We start from the raw sequence: 23959 nt of genomic DNA, 5'->3' as shown, positions 1-23959 counted from the left end.
GAGAAACTGAGAGACATGCCTATGGAACAAGAATGCTATCAGTATTAATAAGATGTGTTTATAAAGGGCTCACAAGTCTATAGCACCAGCAATACCACTTGTGTCTCTTGTAATTTAAATTTACTTTCAAAAGGGCATGACCTTTTAAATATATATTCTCATCAAGAATTCTTCAGGGTAAGGTCAGCTGGTGAAAATGGCATTAAATATGTATGCAATTATGAATACACATACAGTGTACAGACAGGCCAGCAGATGCCTAGCTCATCAACATTCAAATAAATAACATTATCCTTAAACTATAATTCTAATCATCTGGATATGCTGAAAGTGATCACGCTGTAGTGTTGGTGTTCACTAAGGATGGTGGTTTGGCCTCTGCTAGATTATAAAATTCCTTTTCCCTTCAAGACCATATGCTCTTGATATAGAGTTTAAAAACATAGAAGGGGAGGAAATATCACACGTTATTTGTACAACTTAAAGTATATGCCCTAGAGTTTCTGCCAATATATCTTGCATTAGATGCTTTGCTGTTCATAATTTAAAATGCTCACTTAAAAACTATCCTAATATGGGGAGTTTTCTTTTCTTAGTCCCTTAAAAAATTGAGTTCTCCTGTGTCAACGTGGCTAAGCCTGCCCTGGGCTACTTGCAATGATGGAATTCTTAGAATAAACACCACAGATGATGAAAGGTAACCTGAACTGAGTTTCCTCAGAACTTGAATGAGGTTGAAGGATCACAGCATAAATCTTCCAAGTAGAAGATGTGTTTCAGTTGTTGCTAGGGGTTACTGTGCCCCATCTGTCAACAAAGTGAGTTGAAAGCTTATGATAAAAATTACTGGCTAATAAAATAATTAAGGAAGATTAATACTGTAAAGGAGCATCTAAAATTTTTTGTGTGTATGTATGTGTATGATGCACTTGTGTGTGTGTGTGTGTGTGTGTGTGTGTGTGTGTGTGTGTGTGTGTGTGAATGTGTGTGAATGTGTGTATTCATTCTGTAGTATACACGTGGAGGTCAGAGGATAATCTCAAGAGTCGGTCTTCACTTTCCATCTTGTTTGAGACAGTTTCACTCCTAGGTTACCGCTATGAGTGTAGCCTAGCAAGCTCAAGAGATCCCAAGGATTCTCCTATCTGCCTTCACCTCATTGTATGAGTGCTAGGGTTACAAAAGCATCATGCTACAGGGTCAGTGTTTGTGTGAGTTATGAGATCCAAACTCAGGTTGTTACTCTTGTGCAGAAAGCACTACCCACTGAGAAATCTATCCAGTCCTGGAAGGAGGTTTATTAAGGTCTATGGAAACACTGTTTTCTGTTAGAAAGATAGACACTGCATTGATTTGTGCATGTGATAGCCACATCTAACTGAAGAAGCCATCCCACTAAAAGGCATATTTCTTGCTTGAAATACTTTAAGTATGAAGAAAACTTTTTATTGGAGTGTTAGGCACTATGTGTAGAGAAACAGGCACTCAAAGATATGTTGGTCATTGGAATATATTCAATTTTTATTTGTAGTCAATCTATTTAAAGATTTTGTTAACAGATTGGGTTGGTCACACTGCCTAACTTCTCTGTAATATTTTCATTATTTACCTATCTATTCTTCATTTTTTGATAGGATTTATTTTTCCTTACTAACATATAATCTTTGTAAGGGACAATTTTCCAGTTCACTCACCACAGTATCCCAAATGGCCCTGAAATCATTCGTAGTAGATGATGGGTCTTCACTGGGAGAGAAATGGGGTCATATCTTTCCAAAAACCACCTCATGAACCTCTTACATTGCTTTGTGTGCAGAGGTCAACAAACTGTATTTGGTGAACAGAGATTATAAGACTCTGTCACTATCAAAGTTAACTGAATTTTGATGATTGGGAAATAAACTGAAATCAGAAATATACTCTAGAAGCAAATAATGTATTCTCACTCTTAAAAGACTTCAGTCTTTTAGATGATAAGACACCATGGGCCAGAATACAGCAATTTGCAAACAAGATGGAGAAAACATGTTAGTAACAGCACATTTGGTCATTTCCTTGTTTTTCAGAAAAGAAGGTCCAAGTGGCTATTCTGTGGTGGGTAGCCATGCAAATAATTTATGAGGAATGCTTGGCCTGAGAATGGCAAGAAAAGGACACATGGAGAAGGCACATGGTATGGAAGAACATTGCCTGTGGGGACTGCAGCTGATGAAAAAGTCTGTTGACAATAAGTAAGGGACACTCAGATGTAGCTAGAGTTTTCCTGCCTGGCCCACAGTCAGAACAAATCTCTCTCACCTGCTAGTCCCACAGCCATTCAGACCCGACCAAGTAAACACAGAGACTTATATTGCTTACAAACTGTATGGCTGTGGCAGGCTTCTTGCTAACTGTTCTTACAGCTTAAATTAATCCATTTCTATAAATCTATACCTTGCCACGTGGCTCATGGCTTACCGGCATCTTCACATGCTGTTTGTCATCGTGGCGGCTGGCAGTGTGTCTCTGACTCAGCCTTCCACTTCCCAGCTTTATTCTCCTCCTTGTCCCGCCTACACTTCCTGCCTAGCCAATGGCCAATCAGTGTTTTATTTATTGACTAATTAGCAACACATTTGCCATACAGAACATCCCACAGCACTCAGAGGAAAAAAATATATATAATAAAGTGCCTTGGATTTTATCACAGTTGTATTTGGCCACTGAAAAGTTACAGGAACATGACTGGTGTCCGAAACTATCAAATCATGTCTACTAATTAAGTGCCTTTTATTGTGATTCAAGTATTTTCCTGCAGAACTATTTCAGAACAAAACCAGAAACACCACACAGATGTGCACATGTGCATGTGTGTACACCTTCTGAGAGAGGAGGGATGGAAGGGCAGGATGCTTTCAGTAGAGACATGGGCAGCATCCCATCACAGGCTTCCCTTCCATACACTTCACTGCAGCACTTGGGAAGAGCAGCAGTAACCAAGAGCTGTTACTCAAGCTGCTTAACCAGCCTGTTTCTTGCGATGGCTGAGCAGGGCATGGGGGGAAACTGACAAGGGGTAGATGAGTCCCGTGACTCATAAATTTATCTTGAACATTTACTGCGGGATCATCTTTAAACATTGCTGTCTCTCTGGGACCATTTACAGTTACAGTTTTACAATTCTTGCTGTCTATTATTTCCCCATCATTTAATATTTGATGTAAATCTTGCTGGGAAGGTAAGGTGTGAACAAGATGATAGTTGGAGGAAATTTTGTCTTTTTTCTCTTTTATTGAGCTTACTGTCTCTACTTTCAGTCCCTAGAAGTAACCATACATACAAAGCTTTGGCCTGCTTTTACCTGGAGTCACATTACCTGTGTCCTAGAGTACTTCCAGTATCAGTGGATATGCTTGTCTGTGATACTTATACAATATGGTGTGTAAGACATCATCACTCTTCCCCATCTCTAACATTCCTTGATTGCTGTCTTTTCACATTTAAAGCCAAGTGTTTTTTTAAATTTTAGATTAAAAATCTACTTGTCTAATTTCACAATTGTAAAGCATAGAATACTACTGCTCACTGGAGCCTCAAACATCTTGTGATTCCTTTGAAATAATGTTTCTCCTCAGTACAAGAATGTCTTCCTTTTTCCAGTAGGGATGGATTTACGTTTTCTGAGTTTGCTTTTAAAATCCAGCATTTCCTTTGTCTACAAGTGATAATTTGTTAATCACTATAAAAATGTTTATTTGTGCTGGGTGGTAGTGGCACACACCTTTAAGCCCAACACTCAGGAGGCAGAGACAGGAGGATCTCTGTGAGTTCAAGGTTAGCCTGGGCTACAGAGTGAGTTCCAGGAAAGGTGCAAAGCTACACAGAGAAACCCTGTCTCAAAAAAAGGTTTATTTGTGTCAGAGATTATGTTTCAAGGTAATTATGGTAGAGTTAAGAATGGACCTCAGAAACAAGGTATGGATGAGAGAGAATTCACTTTGTGAAGAGGAGTAAGGCATCAGTATAGAATATCTGCCATCATACATAGGTAAAGATAATAGAAGTTTTCAAAACTGTATAGCTATCCAGTTTTCAGTTATGGTCTGCCTTTAAATAAGAAGTGAGCTTATACCATATTGTCTCTTAAGTGAGCTAATGTGGACCTCCAATAGACCCACACTAGTTTGCTGATGTAGCAGGGTTAAACTCACAAAATCCCCCAGCTCATATAATCACTCTTGAGACAACAAAGTTCATTACCTCTCAACTCTATGTTTTGCTGATCAGACATGCTGGTGTATAAAAGAACACCACTAATAGGAACACACAGGTTCTTGCTCACAGTCCTAGCTTTTTCTGACTCACATTGGTCAAATGCCACGGCAATAGCCAAAGAACAAATTTCAGAAACAATGTAACTAACCAACTTTTCCATTTGGCCCTGGTAATATAGCAGGAAAACAAAGAATAATGAAAAGTGAATAACCTGTGTGGACTCAACTGTGTGCTCCATATGTTCAAAACCATCCTTCAGTGTGACTGTATTTAAAGGTAGGGCTTTCAGGAGGTTGTTACAGTTAAATAAGTTTGGGGTCCAAATCCAATGGTTATATTGTCTCATAAGAAGAAATGAGTCATCACACACACACACACACACACACACACACACACACACACACACACACACGCATGCACACATACACACATGAGGCTGCAAGGTTACAGGAAGGTGGATACCATAAGTCAGGGAGGGAGGCTTTGTGAGAAACAAACCGTGGGAACTTCATCAGGTTCTGTAGGCTCCTAACTGTGGAAACTATGAATCTTCTGTTGAAGTGACCTGGTCTGTGGCGTTCTGTTACAGTAGACTAGCTAACTAATACACTGCTCTTAGGAAGACAAAGAAAGAGACCTGGTTGTTCTAGGAGTGAAGAAAGTGGCTGTAGCTAACGCGATACTTAGAGTTTGATAAGAGTCCTTTCTTGTCTCCTTGTAGTATGTACACCAGTTATCCTACGAATAGGGTGCCTATAAAATTTATCGTCCTAGAACATTTTTTAAAAAAATTATGATCATCTAGGACAAACTGTGGCATATTGCCACTGTGCTTAGATAGAGTTGATATATGTCACAGTGTCTCAGCCCATTTATAGGCCAGTCCAGTTAATGAGCTATCATTGTCCATTGCTTATTTCATGGCTGGCTTTGTTTTTGGACATGCATGTTGATCTATTATCACACTGTGAGATGACATTTTCACAGCCTTGCTTTATTGCCCGAGCAGTTTTGTTTTGTTAATTTTCCTTTGGTGACAAACTGGTGCTTAGTTACACTCTAATTAGGGTAAGCCTTTGTCCTAATCTCTAGCTATAATTTAAAAACCAATGCTCTGATATTCACCATAAATTTTTAAAAAGGCATTTGATGTCATTTACTCCATGGCCATCACTGTCCATGATAAGGCAAGAATTATTATGCAAATTTACTAAGTGTATTATTTGCATAAAGCTAACCTTGCTATTTCATCTTCTCAGTTAGCAGTTAAGGGCCATGGAAAGAAAAGGAGATGAAGGGATCTTATTAATTGAGCTCAGAATCCTTAATATTGCTTAGCTAGATTGTAGTTTTATATTCCAGTCCTAGGAATATAAAATAATTGTGTGAAATTTTTTTTTCTTTTTTTGGTTTTTTGAGACAGGGTCCCTCTGTGCAGCTCTGGCTTTTTAGATCAGACTGGCCTTGAACTCACAGAGATCCACCTGCCCCTGGTCCCAAGTACTGGGATTGAAGGCATGCACCACCACTGCCTGGCTTGAATTGTAATTTTTATACCAGTAACAATGTCCTGCTACTTATTTATTTAATTTATTTCTGAGACAGGGTTTCTCTATGTAGACTTGGCTGTCTTAGAACTGTCTATGTAGACCAGTTTTCCTTCAAACTCACAGAGATCTCCCTACTTCTGCCTCCTGAGTGCTGGAATTAAAGGTGTGCACCACTCTGCTCCCTTAGAAATAGTATCTTTTTAAATAGATTACCTCCTTATTTCTTCCCGAATAATGGAATTTTCTCACTTGATTGACAGAATATTGGCATACATTTTTATTAATATGATTGTGAATTTTCTATTTCTTTTCCCCTAAGAATCTATTTTTGAAATATGTTAGTCAAAATATTGAGTAGAAAATTCACTATATCCCAGAGTTGTGGTTAAAATCTCCAGTGTGGACAGGAAGAGCTAAATATCCTACTTTAAAATCCAGTATGTAGGAGCAGCCAGTCCTATTCCAGCTGAGCTTGCTAAGAAGTGAAAAGTATATGCACACCCTGGCAACAGTGACCAAGAAGAGAACTGGAGAGGGAAGAGGGAATTGTGAGCCTTTTAACATGCATTGCTTGAGTGTGTTGCCAGCTACTGTAACTAATACGTGTTTGCATTTTGGTAGGTCAGTACAATAAAGCATTAATATTCATTCACCTGTGTAACTGACAACGTGGTTGTTCTGGGTTTGGACAGATTTCCTTCTGTTTGTAACTTTGCCATTAGCAGCACATGGCAGCTAACCTTGAGAGTCATCTCCATCCCACCAGTGAAAAAAGGGAAGCGTGGATAGACACATGCCAGGGATTATGGGCTGTATTCCTTTGCTATGGCTACCATAACAAAGTACCACAGACTAGGTGGCTTAAATAACAAAAATTTATTTCCTTAGAGTTCTGAAGCCTAGAATCCTGAGAACAAGGTGTTGGCAGGTTTGGTTTCCAGTGAGGCCTCTCTGCTTGGCTTGCAAATAATCGCTCCTCAACTGAATCCTCACATGTTCTTTCCTCTATATTGACACATCCCTGGTGTCTTATTCTACTTCCAAATTTCCCCAGTTATATTGGATTGGAGCCCACCCTAAAAGCCTCCTTTTAACACGATCAGCACTTCAACCTTTGAATTTGAGGGGATAGAATCCAGCTCATAAAAGGAGAGCAGTCTCAAGGTGCCATAAGCTACTTCCACTTGACACAGTCTCTGCTAGAATTCCACATACATGTAAAGTGATCTAGAAAACACCTACTTTTTTCCTAAGAAGAAGAAAGAAAAGAGATGCGGGATTGACTTGCTAGCAGTATCTTCCATAAAAGTCAGCAAATATTCATCTCACACATTTTACTGATGGGATTCCACAGATGGAGGTTGTCATCTTTAGGATAAGTTCTTTTTTTTTTTTCCTTTTATAAGGTCCAGACCTACTTCCCAAGCTCCAGTGACTGCAAACTAAAAAGACAAGTTATCCATATCATACTTAATATGCAAAAGTTAGACAAGGGCAGAAGATAGATCAGGGACAAAACCCATCGATTATAAATGAATGGGTGATAACACAGCAGTGTCTGGCAGCAGGATCTGATGAAGCCATAGCCTGGGTGACCTAGACCATTAGGTTGTTCTCCAGTGACAAGGTTCTAAGTGGCAGGGCCAGGAGATGAGAAGATAAAGAAGATAGAAAGCTGGAGTTGGGAGGTTTTACACAAATTACATTTTAGGCCAAGCAAGTTTATTAAGAAGTATAGCATCTTATATACTCTTTTCAGGGAAGAAACGGAACAGAGTCAATGGAAAGCTATCTTATAATGGGATGAAATGAGCAGGGGGTTAGTCAAGCTATGTTGTCCAAGGGAACACAGGATTTCTCAAGGGTGTAAGAGACAGCGCATAATGACTTTGGAATGGTTAACACCAGTCACTTAAGGAGGAAATGCCAAGTTCCCAGAAATTAAAATTTTAATTCCTTTGAGGCTCTGGCCCCAGCCTCAGACTGGCCTAGCCAAGTCTGCCCCTGGGCAAGGACATAGAGCTAGGTTCTTTTGTCCTTTAATCAGGACCTCTGAAAAGGTCTTGGATCAGCTTGGCTTACAACAGGGAGATGTTTTAAGAATTTTTTGCTCTTGAGGTTCCTAATCCTGGTCACGCTTCTGTGGGGCTGCTGGTTGTATGTCTGGGAAGATGCTGCTTCTCCATTTCATCCATGACCACATCTCCAGTGAGACTTGGAGCTATGCCCATTTTGGGTTGTTCAGATTTTGTCACAACTTTCTGCTCAGCTGAGTTTTGTCATAGGATAGTCTTTTTGTACACTGTGAAGATGTGTCTCTGCCAAGGCACCTTCTGATTGGTTTAATAAAGAACTGAATGGCCAATAGCTAGGCAGGAAAGGATAGGCAGGACTTCTAGGGAGAGAGAGGAACCCTGCAAGAAGAGAGGTAGGATTCGCCAGTGGAGGAAGTTAGACTTACAGTATGGAGAAGAGGTAACAAGATACATGACAGAATGTAGAATAATATAAATGGGATAATTTAAGTTATAAGAGCCAGTTGGAAATAAGCCTAAGCTAAGGCCAAGCTTTCATGCTGAATAAGAAGTCTCTGTGTCATTATTTGGGAACTGTTGATTCAAAGAAAATCTGACTACAGAGTTTGGACACTTGTGGCTTCTTTGAAGCCCCAAGAAGTAGGAGCCGTATACTTTTGCCTTGACAATACAATGTCTTAAACACCTGCGGAGCATTTTGTCTGCTTGCTTTCAATCAACTCTATGTGTCAAGAAGTGCACTGGCAAGTCTTCTCTTAGTTAGCTTTATTCTTTTGTGGCCTCTTCTCTGCTCTTTTGTCAGATTAACGTAAATTATCTGAAACCATTTGAACCCATATTGGGGGGCAGAATGCATTATCTATCATTTAGTCTCAAGTGGAACACTAAATTTCTTGTTCAATAAAGTGTTACTGAACCTATATTGATCAAAGGTCTTATCAATTCCTTGTTGTTCAGGATCTAGAGAGAGCTGGATTTTATAAATTTTGAGAGCAAATGTTTCTAGATTATTTCTGTTCACTTTTGTTTATGTGAACAAACTATGAAATTCTTCCCTGGTCTAATTTCCTCAGCAACAGCAGTAAAAATATTTTTTATTTAGTGTCTTTATTTTATTATAATAAATATTTATTAAAGTAAATATTTTAATGTATTTATTTTTTACTTAATGACACAGCTTCCCACTCAGTTTCTCTAAAATTACATGTGCAAGTTTATCTTCTACGTAAGAGATGGGTTTTAGCATTGCATAAAATTAATCTTTTTAGCTCTACTACTACTTCTGAATTTATTGTCTAATTAGATAATGCCTTTGTTAAAAGTAATTCTTTTAGTACCAACTTTTGTGTTAGTTGTGGTAGATAAACTACCGTAATAGGAAAATGTAAAAACTTTGTTAACCTGAAAAAAAACCCACCAATGTCTATTTCTGCTTACATACATGTTAAAATGGTCTAGTTTTAGAGTAATGGGTTTGGGGTCTATGTATTTATTTAGGAGCTCTGTCTCATTCTATGTGCTCTATGGATATTGCTATTCAACCTGAACATGAGAAAGAACATTGTAATTTATTCCTTGTAGACTGAAATGGATCAAAGACAAAAGTAGAGAATGCCACTTTTGCTAATACTAGAAAACTCATTCTTATAGCCAAATGTGAATGTTATAAGTCCTGTGAAATAGACTCCTGGTGTATGCCCAAAACACATTAAGAATTGTTTGAGTAATCATCTAGTTGTCTGTTCCACTGTAGAGTAAAATATTTATGGACAAAAGTCTTTTTTCTCTCCCTTTCTGATCTTAGGTAAAAGGAGACTCAAGAACATTACTTGTGAAAACTAAGAATCAGTTTAGGAAATAGAGACTGAGATCTCTTCCCTTAGCAGATAACTCCCGAGCTTTAGAACACTCCAGAGCATCCACAATGGCCAAAGAGAGATCTTGTGAGAACTTTGATCAAATTCAGGAGTACAATGTGCTGACTAATTAACTGTCTCTACCCTTGTTTGGGAGGAATAAGATCTAAAGGCCTGATATTGTTGTATCTTGAATGAATGAATCTAAAAGATCCATCCATTAAATCTGAGCCTTTGACACTATTAAGAGACAGTAAAATCTGTAAGATTTGAGACCTAGTCATTGGTAGCATGCCCATGAAATAATTCTGGCCCTTCTCTTTCTCTCACAGTCCATGAAGTCTATGTATTGCTCTGTGAAGTTCTCATGCATTGATACACTAGAAGCCTTAAATAATGAGGACATCTCAGTAGAGGGAAAAATACCTCCCAACTACAAACAAGAGGGAATTCATACAAGGAAACCATGGCTTTTCCTGTTCCATGTTGACAGAAATAGAAAAAATTTAAAACTTTTTCATCTGTCTTCTTTCATTCATCATGCTTATTTGTAGATAAATCCATTTTGTGATATCAACAATTTATACTTTTTATTGCTCAGCTGCATTCCCTTGCCTGAGTCATCCAAAATGTACCCCTCTACCTGTTAATTAAAAAAAAATCACCTTAGTTTTTATCCATTTAAGTAAAGCTATTATTATGTATAAGTCTTGTAGATACGCTTTTATTTCTCATGGAGAAATAATGAGCAATGGAATGTAGGTGGAGTTTTCTTGCCCCACAGTCACTCCCAAATAATCACTCAGAAGTTTAATATTAATTACAAATGCTTGGGTGATAGCTCAGGCTTGTTACTAGCTAACTCTTACATTTAAATTAACCCATATTTCTTATCTAGGCTTTGCCACATGGCCCATGGCTTGGTACCTTATTTTCTATGTGTCCTGTTTTCTGAACAATGGCTGGCATCTCTTTTGACTCTGCCCTTCATCATCCTAGCATACACAGTTTGATCTTCCCATGTATACTTTCTTCCTGGCTACAGGCCAATCAGTGTTTTATTAAACCAATTTGAGTGACAAATCTTTACAGTGTACAAAAGGAATATTCTACAGCAATGAAATTTATGGATCATAGGGTAGGTGTATAACTGATGTAGAAATGGCTGAATTCCCAACATGGTAATTATCATTAAATAGTTTGACCAGCAGTGTTTGAGAACTTAAGCTCCTTCATTTCTTTGCCAATAATTGGTGATTTCTGTTTTGACTCACTGTGGTTTTATGAGCAATGAATTTAAGCATCTTTTCATGTATTTATTATCATTTTTGTCTTGTTTGGTAAGTTGTCCAAATATCTGATTTTTATTGAATTTTAAGATTATATATTTTAGATACAAATCAGCATATTATTTACAATTATATTTTCCCTAGTCTGACTTTTTTCATTTTTTTTACTATCTCTTATAAACAGAAGTTTTAAATTTTCTCAAGGTCAACAATTTGAATGATTTTTAATATTAAATGTGCCTCTGTGTTTTAGATAGGAAATTTTCATTTAATTCAAGATCATGACAATTTTCTTTTGTGTTTTTCTCTAGATTTATAGTTTAAGTTTTATGCTTAGGTCTAGCAGAGTTAATTATTGTATACGGCAGGGGATATAGACAGTTTCCTTTTGGTTTGCATCTGGATATCCAATAATCCCAAATAAAAATTCTTGAAAAAAGTTAAACTCTCTCCTCTGTATTTTCTGTGAATTTTTTGCCAGAACCAGTCATGGATTATAAATCATTGTTTTCTGTCCATATTTATGTCAGTACCTTATTGCTTTAATTATTACAGTTTTACAATAATACATAATGTCAAGTAGCATGAATTCTCTCATTTCCCTCCTCTCTTTCAACTTTGTTTTGGCTTGCTTTTCTAGGCCTTGTACATTTATTTCCATTTTCATTTGTAGATTCCTATTAAAATATCTACTGGAATTATGAGCAGTACTGAATTGAATTGAAGTGGGAGTTGAAGGAGAATTGACATTACTGAGTTTTTGTTTTTATAAGATCAGTTGCAAATGCATTTAAATTTATGAAAAAACTTGTGAGATGTTGGTATTATTTTTCCTTAAATATTATTTGAATTCATAAAAAAAAGCCATTTCTTTTAGAGGAAGTTTTTAAGCTACAAATACAATTTCTTTAATAAAGATAGAGCTTTTCATGTTATTTATTTCTCTGGTTATCCTTCCTCTTTCTCCTCTTCCTCGACCTCCTCTTCTTCTTCCTCCTTCTTTCCTCTTCCTCCTCCTTATTCCTTTCTTCTTCATCATCCTCTTCCTCTTTTTCTTCTTCCTCCCTCCTTCCTTCTTCCTCCTTCCTCCTTCACTCCTCCTCCTCCTCCTTCTTCCTCCCCACTTCTCCTCTCCTCCTCCTCCTTCTTTTTCTTCAAGCCTGGGTCCTTATGGTGCTGGATAGATGGCCAGCAGTTGAGAATGTGCACTGTTCTTGTAGAAGACCCAAATCTTGTTCCCAGTACCCATGTTTTGCAGCTCACAACCACTTGTAACTCAAGCTCCAGGTGATTTGATTCCCTCTTCTGTCCACTGTGTGCACCTGCATTCATGTGTAGGTACACAAACACACACACACACACACACACACACACACACACACACACTAAAATAAGATAGATAAAATTAAAATAAAAAGATTCCCTGAGATAGGGTCTTAATATGTAAACTAGGATGGTTTTGAACTCCCAGTTCTTCTTCCTCAGTTTCCCAAGCACAAAAGTTGGAATTGTAGACATCCACTACCATGCCCAACCACATCTATTTCATCTCATCTTCCTCCCTTCCTCCTTCCTGGCCATTTATCCCTCTCTTCTTTCCTTCTTATCTATCTATCCATTATCTATCTATCTATCTATCTATCTATCTATCTACCCATCCTTCCCTCCTCCTTCCTTCCTTCTCTTCCCTTCCTTGCTTCCTTCCTTGCTTCCTTGCTTGCTTCCTTCCTTCCTTCCTTCCTTCCTTCCTTCCTTCCTTCCTTCCTTCTTTTCAAAAGGTCTTATGATGTAACTCTGGCTGGCCTGGAATTTGCTATGTAGACCAGGTTGACATCAAACTCAGAGACCCACCTGCTTCAGTCTCCCAAGTGCTGGGATGAAAGGTGTGTGCCACAATGCCTGCCTCATATATTTCTTCTTGAATGAACTTTAGCATTTGTGTCTTTCAAAGAATTTGTCCATTCCATGGAACTTGTCATATTAAATAGCATAAAGCCACTCTTAATAATCTCCCCTCTCTGTGTGATGTATGGGTACATTTGATACATATGCCAGGCATCCTGCTCTGTCATTTTCCATCTTTTTTTTTGAGTCAGGGTCCTCACTGAATCTGGAGCTCTGCCAGTAGTCAGCAAGCCTCAGCAACTCAACAAACAGTCTCTACACATCACAGCACTAGAGTTACAGACATAGAACACATCCACCTCTTTAGCACAGGTGGTGGGTATTTGAACTCAGATACTCATGCATGTAGAGCAAGTGTTCTTGCATCTCCCATCTTCCCAGTCACCCTATTCTTTAATTATATTATGTCTTCACTCCCGAGTGTAGTACATTGTCATTCCTGTCCTTTCCTCCTGATCAGTCTGTTGCTTATCATCTTTATTTATTTTTTATCAAAGAATCTGTTTTGGTTTCATTGATTCTATTATGTATCCTAAAATTGAGTTTTAAATGAGAAAATGTTTGTAATTGACAAATGTGATTTAAGTAAGATATTGTAAAAGGACCTGATTCTCTATGGAAAAAAAAGAAACAGAATTTGACATTTGAGAACAGTAATTAAACAGCAGAAAAATCATTACATGCTTAGACTCTTACACTAATTACATAGGCACAATTATACAGTATTGTCATTCAAATGTAATTTGGCTTAACATACTTCAGTTACTTTTGAACATCAAAAAAACCTAATGCAACTTTTCAAAGTAAATGCAGCCGAGTTACTTCTCTCATGTTAATGCATATTATGTGGGGAAAGGGATGAAATCTTTAAATCATAACAAGTACTGGGTTTGGTGGAGGTGGGCATGTTTCCACTTATTAGAGTTTCCCATATTTTGAAATACTACAGGATCCTCTTTTAACCTCAGAGCAGAATATAAAGAGCAGCACTTCCCTTGTTTATTTGACTCTGGGGATTTTTTTTTTCATGGACCAACGAGAAAGGCAAGAACTCAACAAAATATGTTTTGGAACGATCCCAGGCTCCACAATATTAGTAAGTGGCAAGAACTACAGCATCAAGCAAACTTTGAAAGTCTTCTCTGAAACAAAGAAGCTAAAGCCTATGAGCATTAGTAGTTCAGGATGGGAAAGTAGAACAGGATGGGAAAGGTATTTCCCCATTGTGTAGGCTGCCTCATCTGTCAAATGATGATGTCCTTTGCTCCACAGAAGCTTTTCAGTTTCTTGATTTCCCATTTGTCAACTGTTAGTCTTGATGCTTGTGTGAACAGAGGCCTGGCAGATGTCCTTTCTCGTGCTCGTAAGTTGAAGCGTATCCTCTACTTTCTCCTCTTTTAGATTCAGGCTATCAGTTTTTCTTTATTTGGAGATCTTTGATCCATGGGAGTTGAATTTTGTACAGAGTGAGGAATAAGGTTCTACTTTCATTTTTTTACATATAGCTTTCCTGTTTGACCAGGACCATTTGTTAAAGATTATATTTTTGGCTTCTTTGCCAAAAGTCAGGTAGCTTGTGGGTGCACGGGCTTTTATTTGTATCCACCAGTTATTTTTCTTTTTGAAAAATAACTTTATTAATTCTTTGAGATTTTCATACAATATATTTTGATCATTTCTTGTAACTGCTACAAGATCCATCCCTACCTCCCTTTCCACCCAATGTTTTGTCCTTTCAAAAAAAAAAAAAGATCTCAATTTGAGCTGCTCACATATTATTCTTACATGTAGGTCCATTCAGTGGAGTGTAGTTGACAAACTAAGAATCACACCCTTGGGAAAACTGACATTCCTTCCTCAAGAAGTTATCAAGTGCCGGTTGCTCCTTAGTTAAGGGGTGGGGACTCTTGTATCCTTCCTACTACCTGTTAGAATGTCAACAGGCTTTATCTTGTGCAGGCCACCATGGGGGCTGTGAGTTCATGAGTGTAATCCTCTCCATGTCCAGAAAACACTGTTTCAGCCCAGTCCGCCCTTACCACTGGTTTCTACAAGTTTTCTACCCCCTACTCCTTCATGGGGAACAGGTGTAATACAGATGACCCATATGTGACTCTTGGCACTTTGAGCCATAGTGCCACCCACTGCACAGAGATACGTCTTTGAAGGGGTTGAGAGCTGAATTACTATATAGAAAGAGACACACATTTAGACGTTAGTTGGATATTATGCTCATGTAGCTGAATGATAGTGGTTAGCTCATTGGGTCCTCAACTCTACTCCATTGATTAAGGTGTCTGTTTTTATGTCAATTCAATGCTGTTTTTATGAACATAGCTTTGCAAAGTAACTTGGACTCAGAGTTGGCAATTCCTCTAGCAGTATTTCTATCATTCAGGCTGCATTGGTGTATTTCTTCTTCTTTTGGATTACAGAGAATTTTTGAATATAAAAACAGTAAAGGTGAACAAATTCACTCATTCACTCACAGTATCTCCAAGTTTCCGTAGATTGCCAGTATGTATGATAGAATGGGCCTTACTCAGTTCTTTTTTAAATTATTTATTTTTTTCTTTTGACAGTGTAATATAATTGCATCGTTTTCTTCTTCCCTATCCTCTTTCCAAACTCTCCTATATACCCTTCCTTGCTCTCTTTCAAATACACAGCTTTTTTCTTTATTATTGTTGCATGCACATACATATAAGTGTACACACACACACACACACACACACACACACACACACACACACACAAGCACATACCCCTAGATACATAAGCACTACTTACCAATCAGTGTGCTTTCCCTTGGAGAAGACTATTTCTCTTGCTCTCAAAATTCCTTAGTTGCCTATAGTTGTACAGGTAAGGTTGAAGCCTCCTGAGATTTCACCCATCCACATTAGCATGTCTACTGTTGTCCTTGGGCAGTTATGTTGGTGAGACTTTATGGGTATAGCTTCTGACATTCCTGGGAGACACAGTCTCATAGCAAACTCCCTGTTTCTCTGATTCTTACAATCTTTTTATTCCCTCTCTGCAATGATCCCTGATTGTGACTGGCTCTATCAACCACATTCCAGATCAGGCCCCATGCCCAGGAGTAGTGGGCTGACACAAAATGAACTCTATGTTTTGTTTTGTTTTATGATGGCTTTTTGTTTGGGTATTTTTTTGTCTTATTGTTCTTTTTTGTTGTTGTTCATTTGTTTGTTTGTTTTGAGTGTCAATTTTTTGTGGTTTGTTTTGTGTTATTTGATATTTGAGAGAACTTACATCAAGTTAGGTAAGTAGGGAGTTGAGGGAGATGAGGAATCTGGAAAGAGGTGGAGGAGGGGACACACAAAAAACAATATTATATGAAAAAATTAAACTAAAATAGTTTAAAAGATGGTGTATTACCTTTGATTTAAAATCTAATCTCATTTTACAAATAAGTTAAACTAAAGTAAAACTCTTCATTTGATTTCTCTGAGTTAACCATATCAATCTCTAGGCATCTCCTCCTTAGCAACACTGTGAACCTCTACTCCTAAACTTGCCCATTCAGGTGTAATGCAGTTACAGTTCCTGTAAGACAACACCTCCGATCATTAATCACTATCCACACCCCCTACTGCTCTCTAACAACACCAGCATTTACTGTGCTGTGAAATGCCCCCTATGAAGTTCCCTTTCCTGTTTCAGCTCCAAGGGAGAACATAGTTGTTCTGAGGGGAAGCCATCACGGATGTGCAGTTACTGGTGTACAGTTTCTTTTAGTCCTGACAAATATCCACATGAGAGGACAGTCTATCCTTTTTTCTGAATATCTTTCTTGTCATGAATGGGCATTCAGTTCAGGGTCAGCCACAGGACCCGTGGAGAGATGACAAGAACTCCGAGCTTTGCTGACATTGTTAGAAAGCTCAAGCAACCTGTGCTGAAACCTCAACTTCTCCCACATTTCTCTGACATCAGATAATAAATGTTGTTAGTATTTGTGGTGGTTTGAATGAGAATGGCCCCCCACAGACTCATAGATTTGGTCACCAGAGAGTGGTACTATTTGAAAAGATTAGGAGGTGTGGCCTTGTTGGAGGAAGTGTGTCACTGGAGGTGGGTGTTTAGGGTTCAAAAGCCCATGTGAAGTCCAGAGTCTCTCTCTTTCTCTCTCTGCTTATGGATCAGGATGTAGCTCTCAGCTGTTGTTCCAGCACCTGCCTGCATGCTGCCATGCTTCTCCCCATAATGGTAATGGACTAAATCTCTACAACTGCAAGTAAGTCCCCAGTTAAATGCCTCCTTTTATAAGAGTTGCCATGGTCATGATGTCTCTTCACAGCAATAGAACACTGGCTAACAAGGTGCTTGAATTTATTTAGGGTTTTCTTTAGTCACAGCCAAAGATATTGTCAATATACTTACTTAATAGCCTGCTAGCTCATATTCTTATTTTTAACCTGCCTATGTTCATTATTCAGTTACTAAAAGTTGGAGGAACTCAAGATTTTAAAGTGGAAAATCCATAGTTGACATTTGTGAGGGCTAAGCACTGGGGGTCATCCTCTCTCCACTTGATAGGAGTGGCCTATCCAACAATGCAATATTCATGATAAAGGCAACAGGAAGGAAGCATGACTGGATTTAGCTCCTTGTGAAAAAAAAATTCATTATTTTACCTTTAAGATGTTTATGTTTGGTAAAATTTTATTATTATTTTTTCTTTTCATAGTAGTTTATTGTCATTACTTTAGTGACATCTATGGGAGAAAATTTTGGTTTTGGCTAAAATAAATAATTTCATAAATTCCTTCTTACCTCCAATGGGAAAAGATGCTTGCTATTTAATTAGGATCTTGGATGTTTAGGGAAACAGTAAACATATCTTATAAAATGAGTGTTTTAGCATCTAGAATGCAGGGCTGACATTGGTTATTTGTGGGTAGGTAAAATTGACAATTAAAATAAAAAGAATTTTATAGTTGTATTATATTGCTGGGGTCTTGTTAATTTTGTCAGTGTTTAACACAAATGGGGTCATTATTTTAATGAATTACTGTAAGTCAGATTTTCCATGTGGGTTTTAGGGAGAGTAAGTCTATGAAGTGGCCACAACCACTAAATGGTATTTTATTTCCTTGTAAGATTTCCACTCCTGCCAGGCGGTGGTGGCGCACGCCTTTAATCCCAGCACTCGGGAGGCAGAGCCAGGCGGATCTCTGTGAGTTCGAGGCCAGCCTGGTCTCCAAAGCGAGTTCCAGGAAAGGCGCAAAGCTACACAGAGAAACCCTGTCTCGAAAAACCAAAAAGAAAAAAAAAAAAAAAAAAAAAAAAAAAAGATTTCCACTCCATATTCTCAAGAATGGACTGCTTTATGTCACTCATGTGTGTGGATTCATGAGGTACCCTCTAATTCCTTTTTGGTACCTATTCAATAAATTATTACCTTCTTGGCATAAAACACGTAATTAGTACTCTGCTCAGTCATTATTAAGGACACCCACATCTTGGGAAAGACTTCACAAAAGACTTTCAAAATGCAAAAATGAGATGCTGAAGACTGGCCATGCCAAGGACAGACGTGATGCCTTGAGATTAAATCTGGACATACTTGTTATTCATGTGAATATTGTAAGCTAATCCACTAAGGAACACATTCTGATTTTTAGCCTCATTATTAGGAAGACTGAGTCATAAAGAACATCGGAGATACTTTATAATTAAACCCAGGGAGGTTGAGAAAAGCCTTAATTTCATATTTTTCCATAATACACATAAGTTTTTAAAATAATATTTATTAGTTGAAATTTCATCCATTCATACAATGTATATTCATCGTATCTGTCTACCACTACCTCCTTCCAACTCACCTTGTGTCCCTCCCATCCTCCTCCCAATTTTGTGTCCTCTTTGTTTTATTTTTTGTCATTAATAAACCCCAAAGTCTGTGTGATTCCCACACGCACATGGGTGTGTGGCTATCCACTGGGGTGTAATCCCCCAGTGTCCATATCTCAAAAAAAAAAATGAAGTCTTTTTCACCAATCACCAACTGCCAATAGCTTATCTGCTAAGGGATAAGGGTGAGGCCTAGAGAGCTCCTCCCTGACCCTGACCCCAACTTCTGCTGGGTGGTTTTAACTGTCATTGCATTGACCCCCTTTTTTGTTAAAGAAGGTTTTTGACTTTTAGGAGACATGAGAAATCTATACTGTTAGGCACTAAGGAATGTCTGCCATATCCAGAACGGACATGATTCTGAACTTGATGTTATCTTATTCTTCGATTCTCAAACCCAAGCAAAGGCTAAATGTAAATGTGCCAATGTTTGTTCTGTCAGAATAGTAGTATTTAGTTAGTTGATTTTTTCCCTATTATATGAAGGCAAACATTCCTCAAGGTCATGGAGTATCTGTTTACAGGTCAGGAACTGCTCAGTGATTATTTTTGTCTGGATTGGACGGCAAGAGGTCCCCTCGGCTCAGCTTCTCCTTCGCATCTTGGAATCTAGGTTAATTCCTAGGGCTTTTGGAGGAGTTCAGAGTTATTGTCAAGGCATCATCACATCCCACCGTAAGAGGACCTGCTTTTCAGAAGTATGCTATTGGATTATGCAATAGGTGGAGGCTCTCCCCCTCAAAAAATTTACCTTATGTGGAACATGACTTCATCTTTTTATCTCTTTACCAATCACTCTCCAGTACTGAGAGACTTCGCCTACATTTAATTGACTTGTTTTGAGTTGTGCCAGAAACTACATAGACTCTGCGCAGTGATAACCACTTGTGTATTCCTTGGGAACACGTTGTGCTAGCTACACTTCATTTTTCTTTTTGTGCATTCCTGTCCTCTTTGCTCATTGCCTTCTTTGGCACTATCTCTCGTTTCCTTCCCAGGGCAGCAATCCATTCTAGTGCTGGCAAACAACGACAGCCTTGGAGAACCACTCGGAGCCACATGTCTGAGAAAGAGGAATTGCTTGAGTCCAGAACTTGATGAGGCAGTGCACTTTTGCGAGTGTAAGGACTGTTTTAACTATTTCTCCAGGGTGTATACCGGACTCCCTGTATCTATAAGAGATCGTCACAGTTGCAGGGTATGCGCTCATTATTTTTATTTACAGATATAATTTCATGATTCTACACGTGCTTAGTCTGCAGGCTCATCTTTGTACTACTAGGAATTTTTAAATTTTCAAACACATGACATTTATATATATGCCATTAAAATAGTATTAATGCTATTTATCATTTACCATGTTTCATTCAATTTATTTCAGACTTCTATGATACTATGACCTAGCCCAGACTATATACATAATTCACTGTCACCAGTTCATAAGAACATACTCAGCCATAAAAGATTTTAGCAAAATGCAGTTCATTGTTGTCAGGTGGTATTTGGAATAGTTTTCGTACCCAAGACATGATGCCTTGGTAATAATCTGGAATTTGATATTGTTTTATTGTTCTTTTGTTCTCAAACCTTAGTGAAATATTTGGTACTGAGCAATTGTTCAACAAAAACTGAATAAATGAGTGAATATGGCTGTAAGTTAAAAGTACACAACAATCTTACCTAGGGGTGCCTTAAAAACAAACGTAACAAAATTTTTTTCCCATAAGGCATGAGTTTGGCATGTGTGTCTGTTCAGAACACATATTATAAGCAAAGGCAAATGGTCTAGTAAGATCTTGGAGGGATAGATTTTGAAAGATTGGAGACAATCTAGAAGCATGTGAGTGCATATGTGGGAGTGTGCATTCTACCTTGGCTCTGATTATCAAAGGGGTACAATGAGGAGATTGGCAACAAGAACCATATCTAGCTACCCAAAGGTACAGTTATGACACCTGAGTTATAAAGCCCTCATTCTAATCCATTGCTCCTCATATGAAACTTTAAGTTGAAGACAAAGTTACCATAGATGACAGTGCTACCTTCTTCAAGCGCTGACTGAGGAAGAATTCACTTAATCTATTTGAGTATCCAGTGTTTTTGTTTTGTGATTGTTACCATGAGTATCTTCATCATGGTTTTCTTTTTTTTTTAGTTCTTTCATATTTATTTCAGAGGCTGGGGAAGTGTTAGAGGTAATGTGTAAAGGCATATATAGAGAACAGCCTTCCCTGGTTCCCTAGACATTGCTGTTGGTAACAGGTAGGGTGAAGAGCAGAGAGAGATGGATGTCTTTCACTCCAGTTATGCATTTCCAAGAGAACAGAAAATCTGATGATTTCTTTAGGTGTTTGAAGTCAAGAGGTGTTATCGACAATCTTATAGAAAGACCAAGTGACCCATTAAAAACCCAAGTGTTCCATGTGGCAGACACAGACACTTTCTATTTTAGTTGTGTGAGAATTGAAATGACGCATGTCAGAGATTTTTCTAGCGTATCAGTTAAGTGCTAAAATTCAGTTGTTTTCCAAAGGACTGAAAGTTATTTTTTGAAGAGTTTTAAAAATATGTTACACATTTCTTTTGGTTTTTCAGGAAAGAGTATTTGGTGTCATTTCAATGTTTTCTGTAGCCACTTAAATGTATGGAACATGACTGTTTCAGAACTATCCTGAATATCATTTAATGTGCCATAATGTGATGCAATGCTATATCTGATAACTATCTTGATATTCAGTTTGCTTTGTACTGAATGGCTTCAGGCCGTTTTAATTTCTACTTTCTTCTTCTGTTATTTTAATGTTTGTTACTCTTTTATATTAAACAACCTGCAACAATCAACAGAGCTTCCTGCTGAGAGACACTGATGGCAACTATCGATCTGTTCCATCACTTCAGTCATTCATTATTTTACTTGTTGTTTTGTTGTGGAATATTACTTTAACCATGTAAGGATGTGTTACATTTATTTATGTTGTGGAATATTACTTTATGCAAAGGTGTATTGCATTTGTTTATGCTGTATTTGTTTAACAATGTAAAGATGTGCTGCCTAAGCCATCTGATTGTTCTAATAAAAACTGAACAGCCAATAGCTAGGCAGTAGAGGGATAGGTGGGGCTAGCAGGCAGAGAGAATAAGTAGGAGGAATCACCTAGTCTCTAGAGAGAATGAGAGAAGAGAATGAGGGACAAAGAGAGGCACTGTCCAGGGCCAGTCAGGCAGCCACCAGCCAACCAGACACAAAGTAGGACATACAGAATGATAGAAAGGTAAAAAGCCCTGAGGCAAAATGTAGATGAAGAGAAACAGGTTAAAATAAGTTATAAGCGCTAGTGGGACAAGCATAAGATAAGGCCAAGCATTCATAACTAATAATAAATCTCTGTGTCATGATTTGGGAGCTGATTGGGGGCACAAAAGAAAGCCTGCTACTTGTTTTCATGTTTACTTGCTTATTTATCAATTATATTTTTAACTTAACAATATTTTAAAAAATTACTGGTATAGTGTTGAGGTAAGAGAACCAATATAGTCTCCCAAAAAAACAGTGACTTATTCCTGTTTATCTCAAAGAAGAAATTAAAAACTGCATTTAAAAAAAGTAAATGGGAATTAGAAATGTTCCAATACCAAAGACACAAGTGGGCTGTCACTGCTGCAGGAACAGATTCTTATTACTAAGATCACTTTTGCCCCAGTCACTTAAGCATAAAAATAAAAGGACACCTAAGCACTACACTGTCCTTCTAAGCTCCCAGGTCCCTCTGTCAAGTTCAGTCTTGAGAAGCCAAAGAAGGAAGTATTGGGTGGTCACTCTCACAGCAGTCAGCGAAGAAAACACGTGAAGAAATAGCACACTGTGGACAAAGTGTGGGCTGGTACTCTAGGGAACCAAAAACAGCAAAAATGACCAGGCCTGGAGCCCAGATTAAGACATCACAAGAGATTTTTTTCCCTAAGGCAGTAGTAAGGAGTGGTACTTGATTAATGGTCAGGAGTTGGCTGTTACCATGTATTATTTTCTCATCTCTTTGTTTCAAAAGACTTTAGAAAAACAAACTAAAATCTAGTGGTAATGAAGATCTCACAAGCAAAGTCATAATGAAGAAATCCTAAGGATTGCAAAGCTGCTAGTGATTCAGAACAACGCACTCTGGGAGCACTGGTCTCATTGTAAATGGAGGCTTTTTTCTGTCCTTCCCCATCCCACAACCACTTCCAAATAATGACTCAGAGGCTTATATTAATTATAAATGCTTGGCTGATGGCTCAGGCTTACTATTAACTAGATTTTACATTTAAATTAATCCATTTTCTATTAATCTATGCATCGTCACATGGCCAGTGTCTTACCAGTCCTTTGGCATCTTTCTCCTTGGGTAGCTGGCTTGCATCTGCCTGACTCCACCCTCTTCATCCTAGTCCTCAGCTTGATTTTTCTTCTTAATCTTATCCTGAATGGCTATTGGCTAAAACAGCTTTATTATCATCCAATGAGAGCAACACACATTTACAGCATACAGAAGAACCATCCCACAGCACTCAAGCATGCAATAAATGGGTTCATTGCTAAAGAGGGGACTGGAAGATGGAAAGAGCCAGAGAATAAGAGAGTTTGCTGTGAGAGTGTGTCTCCTAGAAATGTCAGAGAAGTTACACCCATAAAGTCTTACCTATGTAACTGCCTAAACAGGAGCTGAACAAGAACAACAGACATGTTAACAAAGATGGAGGCAGTGATACTGGAAGGCCTTAACCCTAAAAAGAACTTCAGGTAACCAAGGAATGTTGAGAGTAGAATAGTCTTCCTCAGGGAAGGAAGGGCTCTCCAACATCTCCATCAAAATGACTATCCAATAACAAGTTGTAAGCCATGAAATTATATATATACAAGTAGCGTCATATAGACTGAGCATATAATATTTATTTATTTAGCAGTGTGCATGCATGTGTGTGAAAAACAAAAAGAAGAGATCATAAATTTGAGAGAGAACAAGGGTGGGGCATGAGAAAATTAGGGAAGGGAAAAAAGTTGGGTAACGGTATAATTATACTATAATTTCAAAAAAATTATAAAAACGCTTAAAACACATCTCACTATTACTATCAGTATATAGAGACAAAGTATCTATGTTGAAAATTCAAATAAATATGTGATATAACAGTAGAATTAATAATTGAATTAT

At 38.0% G+C, this 23959-nt stretch overlaps 1 long non-coding RNA gene across 1 annotated transcript in view; it reads left to right on the top strand.

The window, feature by feature from the left end:
• LOC131913567 (uncharacterized) overlaps nucleotides 1-23959 on the top strand; it is a 57566-nt gene that overhangs the window by 19213 nt on the left and 14394 nt on the right. Inside the window, exon 2 of the long non-coding RNA XR_009379922.1 lies at nucleotides 19769-19891. This is a non-coding gene — a long non-coding RNA (uncharacterized LOC131913567). The remainder of the gene's footprint in view (nucleotides 1-19768; nucleotides 19892-23959) is intronic.

This window comes from Peromyscus eremicus, chromosome 6 (genome assembly GCF_949786415.1).
Source record: "Peromyscus eremicus chromosome 6, PerEre_H2_v1, whole genome shotgun sequence".
NCBI lineage: Eukaryota > Metazoa > Chordata > Mammalia > Rodentia > Cricetidae > Peromyscus > Peromyscus eremicus.
This window is presented reverse-complemented; position numbering and strand designations above follow the sequence as displayed.